This window comes from Euleptes europaea, chromosome 1, assembly GCF_029931775.1.
Source record: "Euleptes europaea isolate rEulEur1 chromosome 1, rEulEur1.hap1, whole genome shotgun sequence".
Classification (NCBI taxonomy): Eukaryota; Metazoa; Chordata; class Lepidosauria; order Squamata; family Sphaerodactylidae; genus Euleptes; species Euleptes europaea.
In genome coordinates, this window is record NC_079312.1 from 61,781,736 (window position 1) to 61,809,112 (window position 27,377).

Here is a 27,377-nt window from a genome sequence, read left to right on the forward strand (position 1 = left end):
GAACACAAACTTCATATTAAAATTCTAGAAATGAATTGTTCTCTAATTCTCAGTTTCAAATGTTGGTTTTATGTTTTTTGTATGTACATTTCAGCTTTGGTTTTTAATTGTTTTAATGATGTGTTTTTGTTGGGTTTGAATGGTTTTTAAGATCTGCTTTTATTATAAGTGTCATTAATGTGTTAACTACCATGGTAGCCCTGATGAGGGCAGAAAGGCAGGGTATAACTTTTGTAAATAAATAAATAATTTCAAATGCATTCATGTGAAATTAAAAGCCATTCATTTCAACTGACTTTATTTCTAAGTAAATGCACGTATCATTGCAGCTCTGCATACATTTATTTATTCAAAAGAAATAATTTCAATGGCCTGCTTGCTCCCAATTAAGCCATAGAGCCATTAACTGTAAGACTAACAGTGCAATTCTAAACTGATTTATATCCTTTGATGGACTTAGAAGGATATAACCCTGCTTAGAACTATACTGTGAATCAGTTAAACCAAAGCACTGGTATAAATCTACATTTGGATGAACAGGATATTGATGATACGACAGCACAGAAGAAATATGTAGGTCACCAGTTATCAGAGACAGGGCTATTACTTGTAAAATATTTTATCACACTCTTCTCCTTTAAAGCAAGACTCAAAGTGCTTTACATATATAAAAAAACAGGAAAACAATCAGACCAAATGAGCTCCTACTATCACATGTATCGTCCAGCAACATATTTCAAATCAAGAAAATTATCATAGACCAGTGGTCGGCAAACTCATTAGTCAACAGAGCCAAATATCAACAGTACAATGATTGAGATTTCTTTTGAGAGCCAAATTTCTTAAACTTAATGGGCCGCCCGCTCAGCCAAATTTATTCTTTTTATTGAACCCGCCTCTGCTGGAATAAATCTTGGTTAGTCTTTTAAGCGCCTCCTACATAAAGTTTAATGGGTATTTTCAAGTGGGCATGCATACATACCCACACACGCTGGCTTGGATAATTCATCCCCCCCTTTCCTCAACGCCTTTTAACAACCATTCATGCATGGGAGGTTTTGCCTTGGATTTGCTGCTCTCTAGGTGTACATTTTCCCCATCTGCATTCTCAAAACTCTGCAGGGGGGCTTATTGTTGAGTTTTGAGAATCTGGATGGGGAAAATGTGCATCTAGAGAGTGGCAAATCCAAGGCAAAACTTCCCATTCATAAATGGCCAATAACCCCCCATGCAGAGTTTTGAGAATCTGGATGGGGAAAATGTGCATCTAGAGAATATAAACCCCAGGCAAAACCTCCCATGCATAAATGGCCGAGATCCAGAAGCCAAGTTTTGAAATCCATCCCTCTGCTCTGACTCCCCATGCTGCATGTGTTTAGGAAAGGCGGGGATTCATCACGCATGTAAAGCGATGCTTTATAAATACATTTTTTTAAAAAAGATTTAAAAGGAATTAAAGTAGCATTTTTGGTCCTTGTGAACGGCTGCAACGTTTTAGCCCAGAGGGAGGCAGAAGGGGGGGTTGCCTTCCTATTATGAGAACCAACCACCGGGGTCGAGTCCCAAGGCAAGGACGAGGGCTGGCTGCCTCTCTCCCCCCCCTTCACAGGCACGGTGTGCACACGAGACGATGCCAGGCCGCGGTTTCTTCCTGCACCCCCCTTTTTTTGCAGGAAAACGGGGCTCCCCCCCAATTTTGCAGGACCAGAAAGCAGCAAAAATAAATAAATAAACAAATAAATAAAAGCATCCTCCCCACTGGAGCTGGTGAAGAATGAACCAAATATGGCTTTCCCCCCCCCCCTGGGCCCCATGGCCTCCCCCGACCTCCTCCTCCTCCTCGCCGCCTGGGCTCCTTCCTTCCTTCCCTCACTGGCCGGCCTGCCGTCTGCCCCTCCTCAGCGCCTCCTCAGCGCCCCGCCAGCCAAAACCAGCGGGAAAAATCCGGTCCGCTGATTGGCTGCCGCCCCCAGCCTTGGTGCCGCCGGCCCTCGAGTGCCACGTTCAAAACCCGGGGGAAAGCTCAGTCTGTGAATGTATGATTTTAATACTACTTTTACAATCAAAATATGAACATTTCGAACTAAACATTCAAAGGTGAGCCCCTTCTGAGAAGAGATCTCTATCATTTCAGCTTCTCATATGTATAGGTTTGCATGGGTGCATGCATGTAAGCATGTCCTTCTTCAGTGCCACCACCCCAAATTAAATCCAGCCTTCTACATTTATGGGTGGTTTGGAGAACTCTAGTAAATGTTGTCATTTAGCAGAGTTCCAAACTACTTCAGTCCTTCCCCTGTGTATGTGTGCATGTGTGAGCGAGAGCAAGGTGTGAAGGGATTCATCTGACACACAATCTGCTCTCTCAAGCAGAAATGAATTTATTACTACAGTTTAACAAACTAGAGCACAAGACAAGGGAAAATGACTATCATACATTCTAGTTAAAGCAGATCTAAGAAAATAGCAGGAAAAATCATACCTCTAAGCTAACCTTAATGATACAGATTGTTACATCAGCATCTCCCTCTGTGGATGACTGGGGAACAAACGTTTTTCCGGTTCTCCATCTACTCAGTGCAGCATAACCTGATCTCTGGCCATGGAACACTGTTAACTGGTTGTTCAAACCATTTAACCCTTCCTGCTGGAAGTTCCTTATCCAATCCAGAGTTAGGGAATTTGCTCCTTCATGGGATCATGAGCCCCTATCTTCCAATCATCAAAGAGTGCAGATTCTACACATCACAATACCCAGCTCATGTTTTAACAACAGCTATCCATCTTGCCCTTCCTGGCAGGTAGATCAAATGGTTATCTCTTCAGGGAAAATCACTGCTCTTGCCGACACTTGGGCACATTTTAGGGCTCTCTTCCCCTTGAAAGCAAGTTGTTCCCAGGACTTTGCTGGCAAGCTTCAAAATACCTTACATGTCTGGGTCAATGATAATAACTATTTCATTCCTGACTAAATCAACATAAAATTATACATAAAATTATACTATCCACCATAGTTACATAGATAATGAAAGGAGAGCAATTACATGAGTCCATGGATGGCCCAGACTAGCCTGATCTTGTCAGATCTCAGAAGCTAAGCAGGGTCAGCCCTGGTTAGTGTTTGGATGGGAGACCACCAAGGAATACCAGGGTTGCTGTGCAGAGGAAGGGACTGGCAAGCCACCTCTGTTAGTCTCTTGCCATGAAAACCCCAAAAGGGGTCACTATAAGTCGGCTGTGACTTGACGGCACTTTACACACACACATAAAAGTTTCTTACCCCCAAAATAAGCAGGTCACAGGCAAGGAGCCCCTTCTGACAAGAAGCGTTCGATCAATTCAGTTTCCCAGATTTATAAAATTTTAACATCATCTCCTAACAATAGCTAACTGTTCCCTTTGAAAAGGGTGCACATTCTTGGATAACTCATTATCTTTTAACTTCAAACACCATACAAGGCCATCTGTACTTGAAACATCTTCATAAAATTGTTAGTTCATTCTTGCTACTTTTCATCTGTGTATCAAACTTGGCCAATACAGGATTGCAACAAATAAAGTTAAGTTAAACTGCTTTTTAGCATAACAAAAAAATAGTGATTATGAGTTTCTCATACTACACATGAATATTCTTTGGCCCTCATGCCAACACTCTTTGAACCATATCTTCACTTGCCATAATCAGATACTGCATCTGAGCCTCAACAAATAGTATCTATTGCCATGTGTTAGGTGGCTTCTTATCAACCCCAGGCCATATAATTATGCTACTTGTTTTCTGGTTTCTCTCCAAGGTTATTTTAGTCTGGGTTTCTAAACTCTGTTTGTTTGCTTGTGAGGTTTTGTTGTTGTTTGTTTTAGTTTTTTTGCATCTTTAGCTGGGAGGCCAGGCTAGCTTTGTTTTTGTGCATAGTGACATTTTTAAATGATTTTTTTGGGTCAAGCCTAGCAACAATTCCTCTATATTTCTGGCTATATCCATGACACCCAGGTGTCTGCTTCCTGATGCCAGAAATGGTATTTTGTACCACTTGGAGCTACCAATGTCATCTAATGAATATGTGAGCAGTTGCTAATGATGTGTATGGATTTTTTTTTCATTTCACTCTCCTTTCTAACCAAAAGGAGCATATGGGTGAGGAGAACTAAATCCTTCTTCCTGCCATGCCTTACTAAATTGCTCTGAAGTGAGCCTGACTAGGGGAAAATAATGAACAAAGCATATAAAGGCAAGAGGCAGGAAGGGGCAGAGTTGAGTTCCTTTTCTTACATTCGCTGATTTATGACCTGTGTATAGCAGGTACAGCACCAGACAGAATGGAATAGCAAGCACAAGGAAGGGAATCAAAGTGCCTTCTCACCCAGTCAACCAGCTATATAAACTAAGTGCTTTAGAAGGGCAATCCTATTGTACAATCCTACACCAGCATGGTGTAGTGTTTAAGAACAGTGGTTTGGAGCAATATTCTAATCTGGAGAACCAGGTTTGATTCCCCATTCCTCCACATGAGCGGTGGATGCTTATCTGGTGAACTGGATTGGTTTCCCCACTCCACACATGAAGCCAGCTGGGTGACCTTGAGCTAGTCACAGCTCTCTCATCCTCACCTACCTCACATGGTGCCTGTTGTGGGGAGGGGAAGGGAAGGTGATTGTAGGCCAGTATGATTCTTCCTTAAGTGGTAGAGAAAGTCAGCATATAAAAACCAACTCTTCTTTTTCTTCTTCTTCAGTGACAAAACCTGTGTAACTCTACCAACTGGAAAATGTCTCTGAGTTGGATCCCTGCTGATTTACTCTCTTTCCCTGCCTCTGGCCTTTGTGAATTTTAAATTAGAGCAGATTTTTTTCTGAATATGATTGAATAGCTTAGCTATTGCAACTATATGAATGAAAGAGGCATTTTTTGCTTTGGTTTTGATTAGTTAACATCTGAATACGTATCCCTACCAATTACTATTCCACAGCACACTCTACATGTCTTCCTGGCTGTTCCTTTAAGTGATTTTTTCAGGAGTCTCTTGACTTCTGCTTAGGGTTGGCAACCTCCGGGTACTAGCTGGAGATCTCCCGCTATTACAACTGATCTACAGCCGATAGAGAATAGTTCACCTGGAAAAAATGGCCACTTTGGCAATTGGACTCTATGGCACTGAAATCCCTCCCTAAACTCCGCCCTCCTCAGGCTCCACCCCCAAAACTTCCCGCTGGTGGCGAAGAGGGACCTGGCAACCCTACTTTTGCTATTCTTCTGTTAAATGGCCCAGGCTCTCCAAGCTGATCTTTTCCTTTGCTTTTCCTGAGTTTGTTGCAGCCAATTATGTAAAGGACAGTGTGGTTTAGTGGTTAAGAGCAGTGGTTAGGAGCAGTGGATTCTGATCTGGAGAACTGGGTTTGATTCCCCACTCCTCCACATGAGCAGCAGAGGATAATCTGGTGAACTGGATTTGTTTCCCCACTCCTACAAACAAAGCCAGCTGGGTGACCTTTGGCAAGTTACAGCTCTATTAGAGCTCTCTCTGTCCCACCTACCTCACAGGGTGTCTGTTGTGGGGAGGGGAAGGGAAGGTGATTGTAAGCTGGTTTAAGTCTCCCTTAAGTGGTAGAGAAAGTCGGCATGTAAAAACCAACTCTTCTTCTTTTACTTTCCTAAGAAAATATTTTTCATTGTAACAGATATAGAAATGATATGAGCTTACATCTTTGTGATATACAAAAAATGTTTTTAATTTAACACTAGTTCTACAATAGCACATTTCCATTTCGACTTAGCATGTTCTACCTATCTTTATTTTCTTCACAGACTTGAGAAGTGTAGCATGAATAGGCAAGATTAAGTTAATCTGATGCACCATAATTGAGGCCAGTTTTGCTTTCAGTCCAACATGCCTTGCCCAGGCTGGCCAAAGGAAAATTAAAAGACTACAACCATTCATTTCCCTGAGCAAGAGGTTTAAAGTCAGGATCCAAGAATAGCTTTGGAGTAATATGCTATGCATATGCTATGCACTACAAGAAATTCCTGGAACTGAAATATAAGCTTCAAAGAAAGAAGCAACATCTTCTGGTGCTTCAGTATTCTTCCTTAGCAACTTCATTGTTTTGTGTTTATTCTGCCAACATATAAGATGAAACTAAAGGCAGCTACTTACCACTTGGCTTAAAAATATCCTGTGTGGAAGGACTTACAGTGTGGAAAGCCAGTCATGTGCAGAATCTATCTATGTAGTAAGTTGACTGTTATGATCCTTCAGCCACTTGGAAATGTAGGGAAACAAAGGCATGGTGATAGACTATTTCCATGGGCTCTTGCTTCCAGCAGGCCACCACATGGAAGGCAGGATGCAACAAGACACCTTTTCACCATGCTTGGATCCAGCTCCAGCTGACAGCACCTTTCATCCTAATTCCATTTTTCATCCTAATTCAGTGGGAGGGCAGAAAGCAACCCCTCCATATGCCTTAGTTGAGCTCAACTGAAACCTCCTCTGGAACAGTTATATTTCATGTCATTTGTTTTTTTTTTTTAATTCCCATAAGTTTCTTTGGGATGTTTCAGCCAATATTGGATGAAACATGGGATCTATATATATGTGTGTGTGTGCATGCACGCATGCGTGCATGTGTGTGCACGTGTATAGGGCCATTAAGTCACAGCCAACTTATGGCAACCCCAGCAAGGGGCTTTCAGGGCAAGTGATCTGATTCTGTGAACTTTGCAGACCATGAGAGGGAGGGCAGGAATGGCTGTGTAAGTGCTCGTGGCCCTTTCTTACATGCCCAGGGAAATGCCGATTGCCACTCGGGTCAGGAAGCAATTTTCCTCTAGGTCAGTTTGGCCAGAGATCCTAGAGGGTTGTGGGGTTTTTTTGCCTCTTCTGGGCATGGAGCAGGGGTCACTGGGGGTGTAGGGGGGTGGTAGATGTGAATTTCCTGCATTGTGCAGGGTGTTGGGCTAGATGACCGTAGAGGTCCCTTCCAACTCTATGATTCTATGGTTCTATGACTTATAGCGACCCCAGAAAGCAGCTTTCCAGGCAAGTAATTAAGCAGAGGTGGTTTGCCATTGCCTTTCTCTGCAGAGTTAACCTTGGAGGTCTCCCTTCCAAGTATTGACCCTACTTAGCTTCCAAGATCTTCCTTCCCATATGTGTGTGTGAGAGAGAGAGTTAAGTGCCATCAAGTCACTTCTGACTCATGGCAACCCTATGAATCAATGTCTACAAAATATCCTATCGGTAACAGCCTTGCTCCGATCTTGCAAACTAAGGACCATGGCTTCCTTTATAGAGTTAATCCATCACATGTTGGGTTTTCCTCTTTACCTGCTGCCTTCAACGTTTCCTAGCATTATTGTCTTTTCCAGTGACTCTTGCCTTCTCACAATGTGACCAAAGTACGATAGCCTCAGATTAGTCATTTTAGCTTCTAGGGGCAGTTCAGGTTATATACAACTTCTTGTTTATTAGGAATACTAGACTTTGAAAGACAATTGAAATCATGGAATTAATTTCTCTAAAGTGTAGATCATTTTCATTTCAAGACAATAAGAAAAATCAAGCCGCAGCAGTTTTGTTTCTACTAGTGTTAGCCCTAAATAATGTCAATATGGGCAGAGGAACTGATTATGTAGGATATTAAAGACCAAGCAGAATAATTGAACCTGCTCCTGCTTGCCCTCATTCTGGCAGAACATCTACCATTTAAGTGGGAATTTCGTTTGAGTGAATCACAGGACCACATTGGTTGGTAATTTCCTAAGTGTTCTATTCTTGAGTATTTGGCTGATCATATTGCTGCATCACTAACTTGCAAGGTATTGTTTATCTATAATATATCAGAAATATAACTGAGGCTACAAACATACTGTAGCATGATAAAATGAATGTCCTACATGATACTTATTTGTGATGAAAGAAAAGAGCAGAAAATGCTGTTCCCACCACTGCATGTATTTCATAGGGGCGGTGGCAGAGGAGAAATTTGCTTTGAAGAAACAACACAGAATGCTCTTTTACTCAAGCCTCTTTTATTGTTTATATGTTGCATTTTACAACCTTTTTAGGAAGACTACATAGGGTTTTATGTGCCTTTTTAGACCGTTTCCCCAGTATTCATTTCCCCCAATACACAATGGTTTGAAAAGTCATCTCCATATGAAGTATAATAAATGGCAATTATGAATGCTTCCTGCTTTTCAGATCATAATTATTTGATTGAACTGGTTTCCAAAAGAATTAGCAGCACCAGTGAATGGAATAATAATTTTCTTTTGAACCCCAGAGGCAACCCTAAAGCATTTTTGCAGATTTAGATGAGAAAATATATATTTCCGGTACTTTTCAAGAACACTGTAACTAGCATAGTTGGGGTGAAGGGTGTGTGTGTTGGGTCTGACCATTTAATGCCCTAAAAACCATTCAAACATATTGCAAAAAAAAAAAAAAAGTTTAGATCCCAGAGATTCTTCTGGCATTCTACAATCCATCAACATTTCAGGCCTTCAGAATGAAGTATTTGAAGCCCGAGCTGCTTCACATTTGTCAGAGTTCTACAAATCAGTTGCACATTTTAAAAGTTAGGTCTCCAAAATGTAACTCTCGTGCCATTAACTTCCTATGCAGCCAGTCTCGAAGTTGTTGCTGTAATGGACGAAGGGCAGCTGATTCCTGAAGCGGGGGGTAGTTAGGTGATGGTTAGGGACGGTGCAGCTGCGCCACCTCCTGAAAGTCTCCCCTATTTTGCAGGCATGACTCTATTCCTGCAAAATGGCACATTTCTGGGACAGAAGGTCTTTGGAAGCTGCCCTTGGGAATACCCACCTGGACTCTGATGCGAGCACTCATGCTGGAAACATGCTGCTGAGAAGGCAGCACCAGTCCATGAGGTTCACGCTGCTGCGTTGCTCCCTGGAGCCAGTGTAAGTCACACTGCGCTGGCATCCATGCCACTTTGTATGGCGCAAGTGGCACAGATGCCAGCAGTGGGGTCACGCTGGCTCCTAAGCATCTTCCCCCCTTCAGGATTGGATGGGTAGAAAATGTCTTATTTGTAAAAAAATATTTCAAAATAATGCTGAAGCATCCATGCAGACAACAAATCTTACATATTATGTGCCAGTATTGGATATTAACTTTGACTAAATAGTACTGTGCTCAAATCATCTCCACTTAAGGTTGCCAATCTCCCAGAATTACAACTGATACCCATTATTCCAACATAATAGTGATTTGTGCTATATTTGTTGGAACTCCAGAAACCTTTTACGGATTTTTATCAATAAATCAGCTTGTGGCATAGCTAATATTTTCATTTATAGTGACTCCTTGAAAACCTGTATCAAACAGTTCAGATATAACAATTATAATGGATTAAAATACAGTGCTTTGTTTGATAGGATAAGTATATGTGAGAATACCAGTCAATTTTATTAATGTGCATGTATGTGTGTGGTTTTGTGTGTATTTTGGATCAATGCATCTATGAATGGTGTGAGTTCATATAAGTGTTTTTATCTGTCCCTGATAAGCTACTGGGGAAGATTGCAGGACTTTCCAGAACAAGCCAAGAGGCAAGGAAGGCTGCATTAGAGAAGTGTTTTTCCACTTTTCTGCAGCTCCCCTACCCCATGCCACATAGCATACTGTTCTGGAGGTTTCACCAAATCTCAACAGTGGTTTATCAGTCATCTTGTAGATCCTGGGGAAGGGGACCCAGAAAAATTTGTTTTGATGCTATTCACAGAACCTCTAGATCCAACACAAAATATAAACACACATTGTTCAGATGACATAAACACATATCTAGTCCAATCTTTTTAAAAAAATCTGACTCAATATACCGTATATACTCATGTATAAGCTGACCCGCGTATAAACCGAGGTGCCTAATTTTACCCCAAAAATGGGGAAAAATTAGGCACCCGTGTATAAGCCGAGGGTCGGCTTACACAATGCCCCTGCCCCAGGTCGCCCTCCCGCCCGGCCTCCCGGGCCCTCCAGACCCACCCCGACCCCAGTGCCACCCCCTCCTGGGCCCTCCACACCCACCCTGACCCCAGCGCCACCCTAGGGGGGAGGGAGAAGAGCCCCTGAACCCCTTACTCACCGGGAGGACGAGGCCTGCTGATCAGCTGGAGGTGGCGGCAGGGAAGGCACGCAGGCCGGAGGCGGCAGCGGGGCCCTGCCTGAGTGCAGGCAGGCCCTGCAGGCCTCTCCCAGGCCACAGAGAAGGCGCGGGGGGCGGCGGGGGGGGACGGGGCCTGCCTGCACTCAGGCAGGCCCTGCAGGCCTCTCCCAGACCGCAGAGAAGGCGCGGGGGGGCGGTGGGGGGGGCGGCGGGGCCTGCCTGCACTCAGGCAGGCCCTGCAGGCCTCTCCCAGGCCGCAAAAAAGGCACGGGGGGTGGCGGGGGGGCGGCGGGGCCTGCCTGCACTCAGGCAGGCCCTGCAGGCCTCTCCCAGGCCGCAAAAAAGGCGTGCGGGATGGCGGCGGCAGCGGCGGTAAGTTCCCCCTCCCTCTATCCCTCCTCCCTCCTCCCCCCTCCCCTCACCTACCGTATTGACCCGCGTATAAGCCGAGTTGGCTTTTTTCAGCCCTTTTTTTGGGCTGAAAAACTCGGCTTATACGCGAGTATATACGGTATATGAGGATTATAGTCACTGATTGCTACTGGAACCCTGATAATAATTCCAAAGTTCAAAGACAAAACTATTGTACTTCCTTTCAAGTATGTTTCTCTTAAGAAAACAGGAAAAAACAGCATCCCCGAATTTTTTCTGCAATGTTTCAACAAAAAGTCTTATTTAAGGCAATTAGTTAAAAGTTCTTCTATTTTAAAATGTTACAAGTAGATTGCATGGAAGTATATGATCCCCACAACAAAAATGTAGCTTTCTTGAGACTGTGCACAAATGAGAAACAAATCTGCATTTATGGTGCATACACACACACACACACAAACACATACAGCAAAGACCCAATGTAACTTTTTAATGAAAATGCAGAAAATATGTGTTCATTTTTTTAGCAATATGGAACTGGTATTTATGGAGAAGATTAGCTGTGAAGAGATACACAGGGTAAATTCCTTCAAAGCTGCTTTCCTCGCTTGTTATCCATTCTTCACCGTAATGAGTTCATTCATTTAAAATTTATAAGGAAAAAAAATAGAGCATTCTCTGCTGAAGAATTCTCTGAAGATAGCAGAACATTCAATTGCTGAATATAAACATAAGGTATTTACTAGGCTGGCTAAAAGCCAGCTATCCTGAAGTACCCTGATCTTTAGTTTTAAGCCATGCTGAAACAAGAAGTCATTAATTAAACCCCAGCATGATTTTTATGTAAACCCTAATGCTGGGATTTTCTTTTTCATAATCTGCCTTCTTTCTATAGTCCTTTGCAAAGAGGAAGAGGTTTTTTTAACTAGTTTACTAGGGTTTATAACTTCTCAAAAAGGTAACTGTAGCTATGGTACATTTGTTCCACAAAGGTGAATCGATGCTGAAAATTTCATCTGAAATCATGTAACTGGTGCTTGAAGAAGGGGAAAACAAGAATTGAATCTTGTTTAATCACATTTAATAAGCACTGTGGTGTTATGCATTGAAATTGATACACATCTTCTTAATCATTTGAATACTGGAAGAATTGTGATTGTTACTGTTTTTGAAAGGGCAATCAACAATGATGTGGTGCAGTGTGGTCTATATTACTTGCACTAAAGAAGATGATGATGAAGAGTTGGTTTTTATATGCCGACTTTCTCTACCACTTAAGGAAGAATCAAACTGGCTTACAATCACCTTCCCTCCCCCTCCCCACAACAGACACCTAGTGAGTTAGGTGGGGCTGAGAGAGCTCTAAGAGAGCTATGACTAGCCCAAGGTCACCAAGCTGGCTTCATGTGTAGGAGTGGGGAATGAAACCCGATTCTCCAGATTAGAGTCCACCGCTCCTAACCACCGCTCTTAACCACTACACCACGCTGGCTCTACACACATTCCCCTTTTCCAAATATACTACAGAATCCTTATGTGGGTTCCTTTTGTGTGTGTGTATTATGCTATAATTTGTAATATTTTGTGATTAGGTTTCATTGTATTTAAAAACACATCTGTTATGGATCAGGCCAAAGGCAAAAGAACAAATGCTCCACAACAAGCTTGGCCTGACCATAAGAAAAGAAAAATGGTCCGAAAGTGAAGTAACTAGGCTTGGGATCTAGACATCGAAGTTCCCCCAGTACATACATAAGTAGGGTTGCCAGGTCCCTCTTTGCCACTGGCAGGAGTTTTTGGGGACGGAGCCTGAGGAGGGTGGGGGAAGGGGAGGGGAGGGACTTCCATGCCATAGAGCCCAATGGCCAAAGCGGCCATTTTCTCCAGGTGAACTGATCTCTATTCGCTGCAGATCAATTGTAATAGCAGGAGATCTCCAGCTACTACCTGGAGGTTGGGAACCTTTACATAAGAGAGAATTAGGCAACTTGGAGGAAGATGAACCAGTGGAGAATTGGGGGCAGCTTTAAATGGAAGGAACAGATAGATTGAAGGAGTTGAGAGACCATCCCTGGAGAAGGTAGAGAAGTGACTCTAAGGAGTTGGGACAGGAGTAAGAGCAGCCACAGGGACCACTGAGGAAATGCATGTCAGCTCGATAGGGTTGCCGGGTCCTTCTTTACCACTGGCCAGAGGTTTTGGGGTGGAGCTTGAGGATGGTGGGGTTTGGGGAGGGGAGGGACTTCAATGCCATAGAGTCCAATTGCCCAAACGGCCATTTTCTCCAGGTGAACGGATCTCTATTGGCTGGAGATCAGTTGTAATAGCAGGAGATCTCCAGCTAGTACCTGGAGGTTCACCACAAGAAAAGAAGGCTCAGTGCTGTAAGGATAATTGGAGCAACCCAAAACAGCACTATAACACTATAAAGCAAATAAGTGAATTTTATAAAGTGCAAAGTGAATAAATATATACAGCATATACAAAGGGAGTACAAACAGATACAAAATTTACAATAACAATCCAATAAGTATGACTTATCAAGAGGATGCCAAGGATCCTGATTCAACAGGTAAGTTCAAGTAATCAACCAATTAAGGTATCATTTGATATTAGAATTTTTTGAATCATTCAAATTCTTTTTAGGTTGCAGTTATTGGAACAAAGCCACAGGAAAAAGATGTCAGACGTGTTGTCTAGATCGGGACCACGTTTCGCATATGGCTTCTTCGGTGACCTGTATCTGTGTATCAAAAATGCATGTATTCAACTAATAAATCAACATTTATAATAGACATTAAAACATTATTTAATCAATAATAAAAAGACTATGCAAGCATAAATATTCTTACCAATAATAGATATAAATATAAGTGCCTTAGTAGGTGTTGTCTCATAGGGACCGCAAAGATTTGTATCCAGGTCTCCAAAAGGACAGAATAGTCAAGGAAAGATAAGGATGGTATTTAAAAGTAAAAAGGATTTGGCTCTTAAATGATCGCAGCTGTAGCAGACAGGCTCAGAAAAAACTCAGAAAAAAGGGTTCTTAAAGTGATGCTATCCTAAAAAACAGGAATAATCTAATTCATTGTTTAGACCATTGGGAGACAATGTTCCCATAAGGAAAATAAGTTTAGTCTCCATTTGGTGCAGTGTTTTTTGGATATTTTGCGAGTCATAGGGTCGACCACGGAATTGCCATAAAACACAAAAGGAGAAATCCCTATCTCCATGTCCTTTTTCCAAAAAATGGGCAGTGAGCGGGGCTTCTAAATTTCTGGAGCGAATTCTAGAAGAATGTTCAGAGATCCTGATCCTCACGGGACGTATGGTGCTGCCAATGTATTTTAAACCACATTTACATTCCACGCAATAAACAACATTTTTTGAAGCACAATTAAAGAAATATTTTAGAAAAAAACGGAAACCAGTGGTAGTAGATGTGAGCTCTTTAACTGTAAGGCATAAATTACACACTGAGCACGTACCACAACGATGATGTCCTATTGCTGGCGGCAAAAGTAAAGAAGTGGAAAAAGAAGGCTGGGGAGAAATGTCAGTGTGGACCAGGAAGTCACGCATGGATCGTGGGCGGCGTAATCCGCATAGAGGTGGATTTTTACAGCCAGGTAAGGTTTCTACTAGGTGCCAATGTCTTTTGATTATGTTATTGATCAGATGAGCCTTGGAGCTATGTTGTAAGGACCAAGTAATGTTAGTAGAAGATGTAGGTGGTTTTGATCTTAAAAGTTCCTGTCTGTCTTTCAGATCTGCTCTGGTTTTGGCTGACTGTAAGACGTGGGGTGGATATCCTTTGGCTGACAATGCATTGTTTAAAGAAGCAGCTGTATAGTGATAGTCTGTTGAAAGAGTTGAATTCCGCTTTATTCTTAAAAAATGACTGTAAGGAAGGTTGTTAATTAAGTGTGGTGGATGAAAAGAAGAAAAATCAAGTCCTGCATGTTTAGTTAAGGGTTTGGTATAGGGTTTTACTGCCAGAGTAGACCCAGCAGTAACAAACACTTCCAAATCCAAAAATGGAATGGAAGTCTTACCTGGAGGTTGGCAACCCTACAGCTCGGCCACCAAAAAGTTGCATTTTGTGGAATGCTGCACCTCAGACAGCACACCAGTTTAAAGGAAGGAATCTCGGAAGGAATGTCATTGAAAGGTGATAACATAAGCAAATTAGTGGGCTGCCATAAAAGACCAAGCATGAGCCCAGGAATGCCAGTGGGAGCTTGGCTGAGAGGTTCTTTAAAATGCTACATGAAATTCATTTCAAGCACCAGCCTCCTGAGACCATACTACCCAGCTTCCCGCAACACTGTGACTAGTGCAGGAAAAAAAACAGAAAATAATATTAAAATGTTTGCTACCAGCAGTACAAAAAAAATAGAAGCAGTGACTTTGAAGCCATATCTGATCCCTGAATTCAAATATGTTACCTTTTGAAATGTACCTATATCAGATTATGCTACTGAGTTTGATCATATCTAAAAATTTGCATTTTAATAGAGTTTCCATGGGAAGCCTGTATGTCCTCATTTTTAAAAAAAATTCAGACAAGGCCCTGCCTGTTTAATAACTTTAACAAGTTTGATGAGGACAACATGTTTTGTTTAAGCTATGTTCACTGGGGCCAATATTTCCTAATTGCATTACCAGGAGAAACATTTACAGCAATGTTTCTCCTCCAGAAGGCCTTCCATATACTCCACACTTCAATTTACTTTAATCATTGAAGAACAGGAACCATCAGCACTGCCGTTTCTTATCAATGTAACAGTCTTCTAAGCATAATGTAATCTCTTTTGTGAATTGACCAAACCAGTCACATACAGAGATGTTAACATCTGCTTCTGAATTTCTCAAGAAAGCCCACCTCTAGGTAACATAGTTAAGGAACCAGGGTGGGCCACAGGCTGGACGTAAGAGATCTCTGGACAGTAAAGGAATGGAAGAGAAGACATACTTCAAAACCCAGAATTGTGAAACTGGTTGCCAAACGTGTTATTTATCATCTCTATGGCTCTTCCCTCTGAGTCATTTGTGATAACATTGACAGAAATTTTGTAGAGTTGGGAAAAAAAAGCAGGGGCACCTAAGGGTGCTGCTCGCAATTTGTGATCAAATTGCTATTTATACAGATAGATGGACAGAGAGGCAGATGCGGAGCTGGTTGCGTGGCTCCTCTTTAGATAAGTCACATTGACTCAAGAACACCCCCCTCCCCTGCCGTCTCAGCTAGCCCCAGACCGCTTCATTGGTAAAGTAGTCTGCGGGCCAGAAGTGTCCTGCAGCGCTGTGATCAAAATGCAATTTATAAATAGTGGTGTTTGCTCCATTACTACTTCATTGGTTGATTGATGGTAGGGTCCCATAAGACTGGGAATGCAGAGTTGCAACCTCACATTCTGTCAATTGTTTTATGCTTCAGCTATCCTAATCATACATATTGTGACTTACTGTTACATATTGTTACTACTGCTGAAGCATCATCTTATACCTGCCAACTGGGAGAAACAGTGCCATCCTGAGTAGGATTCTGAGTACACCTGCTTAGGCTTGCACCTAAAATTGCCTGGCTCTGCTCTGCCCTGCTTCCCAGAAGTCCTATCTCATCTCCTACTGCAGCTTTTAGTTGTTACAACTTTGTGGCAACCTCTCTGCAAGTCATAAAATTGCATTTTGAAGGGCTAAGAGAGCACTTTCATGTGGCAGATCATGGGGAGGGAAAGGTTTTTCCACACCACCACCACAGCCCAGTCCTAATCAGGACCCCACAGATCTGTTGTTGCTCTTTACAAAACACTGAGAAGATCTGCTCATGTACCTCCTAACATAACGTCTGTTTTGACCCCAAGTACTAACAAGTTTCGACACTGACAAGTCTACTGTGTTAAGCTGCACAGCAGAGGTTTCAAAGAGATGCAACACAGAGATTTTTTTTAAAAAACAGCAAACCCTTTTTAAATTAGTAGTGGTTGTTTTTTTTAGTTCTGTTGTTTAATAAAGCAGCTGTTCTTAGTCTTCAAAGACTCTGGCAATGATCTCTGCGCAACAGAGCCACACTGTCTATGCACCTGTGTCAGGTTCTCAAATGAGTCCTCGCAATGGAGCGCAGGCAAAAGTAGTCTTTGGCGGATCCCATATGCCACGGCCTTTAAAGTGCTGCCTCAATGAAGTGCCTCATAAAGCTGTGCTAATGTCAGTACAATCTGATTCGTGGGCACCTATTTTACCACAGTGAAGTGCTGAGGGCATCGCAGACAACTGGGGTGAGTTTTTTTCACAGTGTCATGATCAAAGTAGCATTGCCCTTGATTCCTGTGCTACGTGAACTTATTTTTAGTTCAGGTGTATTCCACGAGTAAGCATTTTAAAGCTGCAAATTGCACACCATGGACTGCAAGCTTTACTCATCCTTGTTAAAGTTCATTAAATCACTCTGAAGTTTGGTAACTGAAGACTCACAGAGTGAAGGAATATTTAAGGGTTAAACCTTCAGATAGTTCAGTATCTAGTACTCCACTATGAGCTCCTTCCCAAGGAGCTCATAGTGGAATACGTGATCTCCCCTTCCTCATTTTCTCTTCACAGCAAACCTGTGAAGTACGTCATGCTGAGAAAGATCCTAGTTCCAAACCCTAACTACTATACTACACTAACAGCCCATTCCTGAGCTGAGGCGTACAGGGACAGCAGGGAAGAGGTGCAGCGGTGCCTCTTCCTAAGACAATTCCCATACACCGTTAAACAAAAAAAAGCCGTTTCGCTTCTTCTTTTTTGTTTGTTTAACTGGGGCCTTTCGCCTGATAGGGAATAGCGAGGCTGCGCCTGCTAAAAAGCAGGTGCAGCACCGCCATTCCCGGCGCCGGCAGAAGTGGCCGAAAGGTGATAGGGAGCCGCCTATCCCGGCGGCTCCTCCCCCAGAACTCCCCCCTGCGCCAGCGTGGCCTCTCCACGCTGTTGCCAGCGCCACGGAGAGGCTGCACCTGCGGAGGGGGGAGGCGCGGTCCTGCGGTTCTCGGCTGCCGCTGGGACTGGCCTTGCCGCCAGCGTGAATGCATGTAAATGCGTGATTACACGCATTCACGCCGGCGGTGAGGTCACGCCGCCTCCTAACAATTTTCGTCCCCATTCTCAGGAATGGGCTGTTAATCTCAATATATAATAAGGTGCAAATCAAAGAAAGATAGAGGCTCAATATTTAATTTGGCTTCAAGCTTTTGTAATAGTCAGAAAAACAAGAAGAAAAGAAATGCAATGTGCTCAGTGTTAATTTTCTTCTTCAGCTGCAGAGCAACATGACTTTCTAGAAGATTCTTTTGAATACTTACCAGCAGCAAAGCAGGTGGTATTGTAATTTATTCTCACTACTTTAGCATTTATCTGAATGGAAAGCACCATTCAGATATTCTAGCAACATATAATCTTAAAACAATCTAACAAATGCTACAGTAAAATCTTAGGCAATTCATATCGATAGTAGAATGTTCCGCACAGCAGCTTCAACATTGTACTGGTCCTGTGGTGCTTACTTATTAAAATGCTTATCCCTTGAATGTTGCTATTCTCGGTGTAGCTCTTTTGCCATGGCTGATCCCTTATCACAGAGGGTTGACCTAAATAAGATGTTTATAACAAGCCCAAACATAATCCATAATCCTTACTTGTGATTGTGACAGAGGCTAGACCAAGAGAATTATCTACCCACAAATCTTATTATGATGGTTTTAAACCACAACAATAGTAATTTCCCTGTATTCATATTTTAAAAAATTCTGGCTCACAGTTCTGCTGAAGAATAATAATGGATGTGACATAGAAAAGAGTCAGATATAGGGCTGTCAAAAAAAAAATTCGGTACAGTTCGCATTCGGCCGAATTTGACCCTTGTGGGTTCGGTACGTGCCGAAGTCCGAACTCCCCTGCTTCGGATCCCCGGTAATTCGGGGGGATCCGGAGTTCGGGGGAAAATTCGGCCCCAGCGTGCCTTCAGAGGGATTCCCTGAAGGCGCGCGGGGGCCCTTTAAACTGATCTGAGCCTCCCAGCTGGGAGGCGAAGATCAGTTTAAAGGGCAGCCCGCCCCCTTCAGCGGGCTCCGCTGGAGAGGCTCGGGCTGCCCTTTAAACTGATCTGAGCCTCCCAGCTGGGAGGTGCAGGTCAGTTTAAAGGGCAGCCCGTGCCTCTCCAGCGGAGCCCGCTGAAGGCGGGCGGGCTGTCATTTAAACACATCTGCGCCTCCCTTCAGTGGAGGCGCAGATGAGTTTAAATGACAGCCCGCCCGCCTTCAGTGGGCTCCGCTGAAGGGGGGTGGGCTGCCCTTTAAACTCATCTGCGCCTCCCGGCCGGGAGGCGCAGATGAGTTTAAAGGGCAGCCCGCCCCCCTTCAGCGGGCTCCGCTGGAGAGGCGCGGGCTGTCATTTAAACTCATCTGCGCCTCCCAGCTGGGAGGCTCAGATGAGTTTAAAGGGCAGCCCGCGCCTTTCAGCGGGCTCCCCTGAAGGGGGGCCGAATTTGCCGAATTTATTTGTGAACTCCCGAACTCGCTGAATTCGGCCCCCCCGGTTGCCCGCCAGTTTTGAGTTCGGATCCGTCCGAACAGAAAATCACCGAATCAGGGGAAATTCGGTTGATTTTCAGTTCGGACCGAACCGAATTGACAGCCCTAGTCAGATAAGATATTCAGGGGGCCTTCTTACTCTGTACTGACTTCCATCTACATCCGTTGGTCATAGCAAAATGGTCACCAATCTATCACATTTTTATCCTTCTCTTCTTCCAAAGAATTCCAAGCAGCTTACATCAGGGGTGTCAAACATACAGCCCGCGGGCTGGATCTGGCCCCTTGAGAGCTCTTATGTGGCCCGTGAGCCAGACGAGGCAGCAACCTCCCCCCCCCCAGTCCAGATCTGGGCTGGTGTGGCATGGCCCAGCCTGACCAGGTGAACTCTCTGTGTGCCGTAGTGGGGCGTGTGTTTGGGGTGGTAGAGTTACTTGGGGGAGAGAAAAAAGAGGTGCATAAAGCAGCCCTTGCAATAGTTGGGGGGAAGAAAAAAGAGGTGCATACAGCAAACCCTGCAATATTTGGGGGGAGGGTGTCTGTTTGTCTGTCTGTGTCTTACAGCTGGAGGGGAAGAAGCCATGAGAGGGAGTGACTCCTGAGATACTTGGAGGGGGGAGGAGTATGTGTGGTCAATCTAAGGGTTCTTGGTGTAAGAGGTGGGTGTAACTGTTGGGATACTTGTGGGGAGAGGGAAGGGTGGGATGGGCAGATGTTGGGATACAGAGGTGGGGGGAGGAAGGGGGTGGGAACTGAAGAAGAGCTCTGTGGGGCCAGACCAGCAGTCCATCTAGTCCAGCATCTCTGTCTCACACAGTGGTCAACCAGTTCCTCTGGAGGGCTGACAAAAGGGCATAGAGGCTGAGGCCTCTCCCCCCTCCCACCCCATTGCCTCCTGGTACTGAGATTCACAGGTTTACTGCATGTGAAGGGGGAGGTTCCCTTTGGTCACCATGGCTAGTAGCTGCTGATAGACCAACCCCCCCTTCAAATCTGTCTGATCCACTTCTAAAGCTGTCTGTGCCTGTGGCTGATTCTATGACCATAGGTAGATCATGAGAGGGAGGGCAGGAAAGGTTGCACCAGTGTTTGGCTCTCGTGGCCCTTTCTTGCATGCCCAGGGTAGTGCTAATTGCCACTTTGGGGGCAGGAAGCAATTTTCTTCTAGGCTAGATTGACCAGGTATTCTGGAGGGTTCCCCCCCCCCTTTGCCATCTTCTGGGCATGGAGTAGGAGTCACTGGGTGTGTGTGTGTGGGGGGGGGGGTAGTTGTGAATTTCCTGCATTGTGCAGGGGTTTGGACTAGATGGCCCTAGTGGTCCCTTCCTACTCTATGGTTCTATGTCATATCCGGCCCTCATAACAAATGAGTTCAACACCCCTGGCTTACATGATTCTCTCCTGTTCTATATTACCATCACAACAAAGTTGTAAGGTAGGTTAGCCTGAAAGAAAATGAAAGATCCCAGATCACTCAGTGGAATTTGAATTTGCGTCTCCCCAGTCCTAGTCCAGCATTTGAACCACAGTGATCACTTGTATGCCAATACTGTGTGCTGGATTCAGTCTGGATTTGCATTTGGCACCTCAGTGTAAACCTTGCTTTTCATGCACCTGCACTAAAAAAGCTAATTTGGTCTGTAGCCTGCATGTGTTGTCATAACGCACAAGATCACCTTACTGTGGGCTAATAGAAAACAGCACAACTGCTATGGATAAGAAGCCAGTGTGAATAGGCCCAAGCGTACTCAGTAAAGATTCTGGGTTGGATCCAGCCAGCTTTTTTTGCTCTATCTCATCTAGTCCTCCTCCTTACTATAGCTCCTGTCCTTCGTGGTTTTTGTCCTTGGAAGTCCCATGATCTGCAGTCTAGCCTGTTTGTGGAGTGGTCAAAGGAGACCCCCTTTTCAGCAGCCAAAGACTGCTGGATCCAACCTTCTGGTTTCTCACTAATCACATCTTGGTGTCTAGGGATTTGATTGTTCAAAATACCCTTCCAATAATGGCTCATCTGCTCCCCCGCCCCCCGCTCATACCACAGATGCATATTCTGTTAATAGAGCAGCTGCACTATTACAAACATTACCGAGCTTTTATTCCATGCCAGTTATTTCTACCTTCATTTGTAACTACGGCATCCGTCTCAGACTATACCACACTATTAATTGAGCATTCATCTAGTCCTTCTCTGAACATGACTCAGTTTCACTGAACTTCCTTAATATTACACTGAAAGTGCCTGATAATTTTACCTGCCAAATTACTAAAATATCTAGGCATTTCCATTGATGTAACACTATACTATCCTTGTACTTAAATGAAAACAGATTTAACAGCATTCTTGCCATTTTCATAAACAATATGTGCCTTGCAATAGATTTTCATTTTAAAACAGACCCCTTCACGGCCTGCCTTGGAAATGTTCAACAGCAAAATCAGTATAATTCATCCTCAATTGAGTTTTCCAAGCATTTATTATTTCTGACAACAGCACAACTGTGGTACATGTGGTAAAGAATGAGGAGTTTGCCCATATACCTTGCTTTTTTTCTCCAGCTTCACAGAGGGGGGACGGGGAACTTTCTGCGGGTGGAAAAGAATTTTAAAAACATGGTGGGTGCAGCCTGAAAAAATCTGCTTGTAGTTAAGAAATATGCCAAAAGATCTCTATGATGTTGTGGTAGATATAAAACTTACAGGGCTGTCTGCTACATCAGTTGAAACAGAAGGTTTTTAAAAAAATGAGGAAAGAGGAATGGAGACACAGGAACAGCAGCCTGCTGTATATTGCCTTGTAAAACATACCTGCCATGGAAATGAAGACCAGCTGCACCAAGCAGAGGTATCTGTCTCATGCATGTGCAAGAGCATCAAATGGAAAGTGTTTGCTGTCTCCCTGCTCCGTTGGGGATGAAGCACTGTGAGTAATAGTGTGGATAGGCCAGTTGCTAGGAGCCCCGTGGCGGAGTGTTAAGATGCAGTACTGCAGTCAAAAGATCTGCTCACGAACTGAGTTCGATCCCGCCGGAAGTCGGTTTCAGGTAGCCGGCTCAAGGTCGACTCAGCCTTCCATCCTTCTGAGGTCGGTGAAATGAGTACCCAGCTTGCTGGGGGTAAAGGGAAGATGGCTGGGGAAGGCACTGGCAAACCACCCCGCAAAGAAAGTCTGCCTTGGAAACGTCTGGATGTGACATCACCCCATGGGTCAGGAATGACCCGGTGCTTGCACAGGGGACCTTTACCTTTAGGCCAGTTGCTGCCTCACATCCACATTCACTATGGGCAACGTTGGTGGAGACTGAAGAGGATAGGGTGTCCTCCCCCATAAATAAGAAATAGTTCAATCACTCTGAAATGTCAGTTCACTCCATTTACAACTTAATATAGGGAATTAATAAATGTATGAACACTGTTGAAGAGGCAACAATGAAATGTTATAGTTTAAAACACCCTCATAGTTATAAATATGGGGAAAACCCCAAACACAATACTCTAAGAAAAAGGCAGGATTGGAGTTTTCTCTGATGGAACATGAGCAAGCAATCAAATGTGAAAATGAAAATGATTCAACTTTAGGGCTGTGCATATCAGGTTTACCGACCCAAAAATAAACCCCCAAAACATTTTGTCTTTTTCTGGGTTTATTTGAGGCTGAATACTGAAATAGAGAATAAAGCCTAAGCCAGATAGCCGATTGCCGAATCAGCTGAATAGGTATTCAGCTTATTCAGCCTTTGGCTTTCCCAAGGCTTTTCTCTCTATTGGAATTTCTTCTGAGGAGCTCTTGGGGGGGGGGGCATTTTTAGAGATAGAGTTACCAAATTTTCAAGGTAGCTGCAAGGGACTCTCCTTGTATGAACTCTGACGTTTGGGACAGGGGGTCCAATTTTACGGATCCTTGAAGGGGTTGCCCCCTTCTCCATAGGAAAGGATTGTGAACTATAGCTACCCTGAAAATTTGGAAACTCTTGCCTCTAAAAATTCCCCAAGAGCTTCGGAAAAAATTCCCATAGGCTAAAATGGACCCGAATGTTTTCAGGAAAACCTAAAAAAAGCCAGAATACCCATTTTCCGGTTTGGTTATTCAGCTTATTTCAGGTTTCCTGAAAAAAAGTCAAATCAAATAGACCCGAAATTTACCCAATTTTTTTACAGCCCTATTCAATTTTGCTCTCCCATCTCCCACATTCTGAAGAGGAATAAAGTACAAGACAAAGGAAGACTGGACTACATAGCTTTAGCAGGCTTCACGTGGCCCAAACAATTGGGGGAAAGCATGAGGAAGCATTTACTTAAAGTGACCGTACTTTGGTACTTTCATAGCAGCTACACCATCTCCCCTTTGCCCCAGCTTCTATGACATGACATGACTAGCTGTGCTCAAGCAAGAATTTGTTTGACTAATTGGGTGTAATCCCTTTCTTCCCTTGCCTGCTTTGCTCTGCAGAACGTTAACGATGCTATAAATGGGTTAATTTAAAATGGCTAGTTAAGCCCTAACTAGTTATCACAACTGGCAAACACAATATAGGTGGATTGGGAAAGCAAAAAGTGTACTGCTGAACAACCTGAAGTGGCAGGTGATAGGAGGATTACCCAAATCAACCTCTTGGGGCTTTTAGCTACTTAGGAATTGATACAGGAAATCATTGGTGCCTGCCTCACAGAGAGCTGTGATAGTGCTGGACTTTCCCTCAGCATACCTGACAGTAGGTGGACAATGAAAAACAACGTACATTGGGTGTATATACTTTTCTGTATCTGGGCCAAGAGGGAGTCATCCATATTATAGTAGTAGCAAGGAATGGTGAGTTTTTAAACTCTTACCAAAAAGTCAGTCAATCCGTACTGAGAGTTTTGAATGAAACAAAGTAGACTGCAAATCAGCATTTGGTAAGGTTGTACCTTAGTTTAACCTTATTTAATTCTCTCATGTCTTTGTTCCACGGTATGAGGGAAATGAATAGCTTTTGAGAAAATAGTCAAGAACCTATCTAAAATACCTAAGCAAAACAACATGTAAATCCTACTCTTAATCTCAGACATGCTTTTCTAATTCCACTTTTTTCTTGATCCTTCTTGTTTCTATGACTTTCATGTCAAGTATAATCTGCTTCCATTTATGGTAACAACAATATGAACACCCTAATTAACTTAATAAAGCTTATCTGCCCAACATTTTCTCTGCATCTACAAAGATGCACAGCATACACAACTGTGTATATAAGTAACCGAATGGTTTTTTAACCAAATGAAGCCTGTTTTGTTGCTATCACTAAATAGGCAGACACATGAAATTTGATTTAAAGACTCTGGCTACTACTTTATTTAACTTGTAATTAAATGTAAGCGAACCCAGCCTCTCTGATCCCTTGGGCAGCAGTAGACTTGCAAGGCCTCCTTTCCCACAAACCAAAATGCTGGTACACAAGATCAACTAACTGCAGAAAGGGATTCTTGTATCTGGGCCAGAGCATTAAAAACAAAACAAAACTTGTCCTCCCAATTTGTATCTCACCTTCAAAGGCTACAGATGCTTCTTGCCCCACAAAAAATATATATCAAAATTTAGTGACTCTCATATCAACAACATACTCTTTCGGGACAAAAAACAACAACAAGGCGATTATCGAACATAATTTAAAGTGCAACATCAACCACAACTGTATTAAAGCAAATAGATAAACTGTGGCACATGCAGCATAGAATGGAACAAGTGGGAACTTGTGGGACTTGTGGGAGACATCTCATTTTCCCCTCTCACACTATTTCATAAGAACATAAGAAAATCCCTGCTGGATCAGACCAAGGCCCATCAAGTCCAGCAGTCTGTTCACACCGTGGCCAACCAGGTGCCTCTAGGAAGCCACAAACAAGATGACTGCAGCAGCACTATCCTGCCTGTGTTCCACCGCACCTAAAATAATAGGCATGCTCCTCTGATACTAGAGAGAATAGGTATGCAGCATGACTAGTATCCATTCTAACTAATAGCTATGAATACCCCTCTCCTCCATGAATATGTCCACTCCCCTCTTATTTCCTCTGTCCTGAAAGCCCCCATAGGCTCTCCCCTTTTCCTGTTTTCTTCTAGGCTTGCCAACCTCCGGGTGGGGTCTGGGGATCTCCTGGAATTGCAACAGATCTCCCAACTACAGAGATCAGTTCCCCCTTAGGGTTGCCAGCTCCAGGTTGGGAAATTCTTGGCGTTTTGGGGGGTGCAGCCTGGAGATACAAGGTTTGGGGAGGGAAGCAACCTCTGCAGGGTATAATATCATAGAGTCCACCCTCCAAAGCAGCCATTTTCTCCAGGGAAATTGATCTCTGTCATCTGGAGAGCAGCTGTAAACCCCGGTGATGTCCAGCACCCACCTGGAGGCTGGCAACCCTAATTCCAATGAAGGAAATGGCTGCTTTGGAGGGTGGAATCTATTGCATTATTCCCTTCTGATGTCCCTTCCCTCCTCAAACCCCACTCTCCCCAGGTTCCACCCCCAAAATCTCTAGGTATTTCCTAACTTGGAGTTGGTAACCCTATCTCCTTCACCCCAACAGCCAACCTACTTTTATCTGCCATCTGTCTTAAGCTTTCCCCTCCCCTGCTCCTGGCAGCCTCTACCTAGGAAAACTGTAGCACAGTTGTGTGGTGCCAGCCACTGGCCCACTTGCATGATAGGAAACCCTCAGGGACTTGTGGGGCGGCACCTCACTTTCCCCTCCCCATGCTACTTCCTCTTTCCCTCTTCCTGGCAACCCCTACATCCTCTCCCCTTTCCCTGCCTCATTCTCTCCCTCTCAGCCATTCACCAATCTACATTTTATCTGCCTCCCATCTTCAGCTATACTTATTATTTATTTACTTAATTGATACCTCACCCTTGTCCACAGTGGAGACCAAAGCAGCTTACATTATTCTACTCTCCTCCTTTTTATCCATACAACAACCCTATGAGGTAAATTAGGCTAAAAGTATGTGACTGGTCCAAAATCACTCAGTTACCTTCCATAGCAAGATGAGGATTTGAACCTGGGTTTCCCAGAACCTACTCTGAAGCTCTAACTGCTACACTACACTGACTTTCATAAGGTGGCTGCTGTTGAATAGTAGCAAGCAGCCAAGTCTAGTTGAGTCAGGCAAGTTGGGTAGTATCAAATCACCTTTGGCTTCTGGGCCAAAGGCTGTCATCCTCTCAGAATTACAACTGAATATCAGAAATCTGTCGCCCTGGAGAAAATGACTGTGTTGTAAAGTGGGCTCTATAGCATTATATTTGACTGAGTTCTCTGCCCTCCTCAGACTCTACCACAAAATCACCAGGAATTTCCCAACCTGGAGTTGGCCTGGCCTCAATGAGTCCTCCCTCAAATAACAAATAGGCACAGAAAGGACCCTCCCCTCTCCCCTGCCTTTTTACTCTCAGTAATCCAGCCTGGAATACTGTGATTGCCTAGCAACAGCCACTGAAGGAATCCACTGCTTAAAGCTACAGGTCTTCCTTTTATTATTTGTTTGTTTGTTTTTTAAACTCTCCAATTAATTTTTTAGGGCCCTTTTCAGGTTTTCAGAAAGATCTTTCTTGCCTGTTCACAGCTCCAGTCACTGGATTTAAGTATCTTCAGATTTGGCTGACTTAGCTATTAGAATATAAGATATATGTGGAAGATTGCATAATATTGGAAAGATCGCATTTTCAAAACCCCAGTTTGCTTCCCAGTATCTAATTTACAAAACATTTGGGTTTAACTCCTAAGGGAAGAGGCAGACAACTAAATTATTTTACCTACCAGTAGCAATTGAAGAAACCTGATCCAAAGCTCACTGAAGCTGAAAGACTAAAATTATTCAAGGTTTTGGATCAAGTCCAGCAGTACTATAATATGATCTCCTATTAACCCACTAGAAGCAGTTGGCCATTCTCTCACTAAGAACAATCTCTCACCCAGCTTTACCAAGAAGCAGCAGAAACCTTGTGCTTTAAACTCTTGGGCACATAGTTCAGCATTTACTACAAATAAAAGACCTTGGAAGAACAATAAAAATAATTTGGATATCTGTGAGAAATAGGTACAGAGATCCTTGTTTTATTTCCTAAACTATGTGTCTTAGTATACATTACATGCATATCCATGTAACCAAATCCCAGTGACTTTGTTTTTCAGGATGAGGTACATCAGGAGGGGGTAACTTGAGGTGGATGTATGGTTAACTACTTCTCAGCTCCAAAAATTGCCCTACAAAATTGCTTTTCTCCAGGGGATTCCAAACCGAAGACAGGAAAAGCAGCTTGGGAGTTGTTCAGCATCTGC

At 43.5% G+C, this 27,377-nt stretch overlaps 1 protein-coding gene across 2 annotated transcripts in view; it reads right to left on the minus strand.

Annotated features, from left to right (window-relative positions):
• The window catches only part of CACNA2D3 (calcium voltage-gated channel auxiliary subunit alpha2delta 3), a 698,701-nt gene that overhangs the window by 58,519 nt on the left and 612,805 nt on the right, over nucleotides 1–27,377 (minus strand). The window lies entirely within an intron of this gene.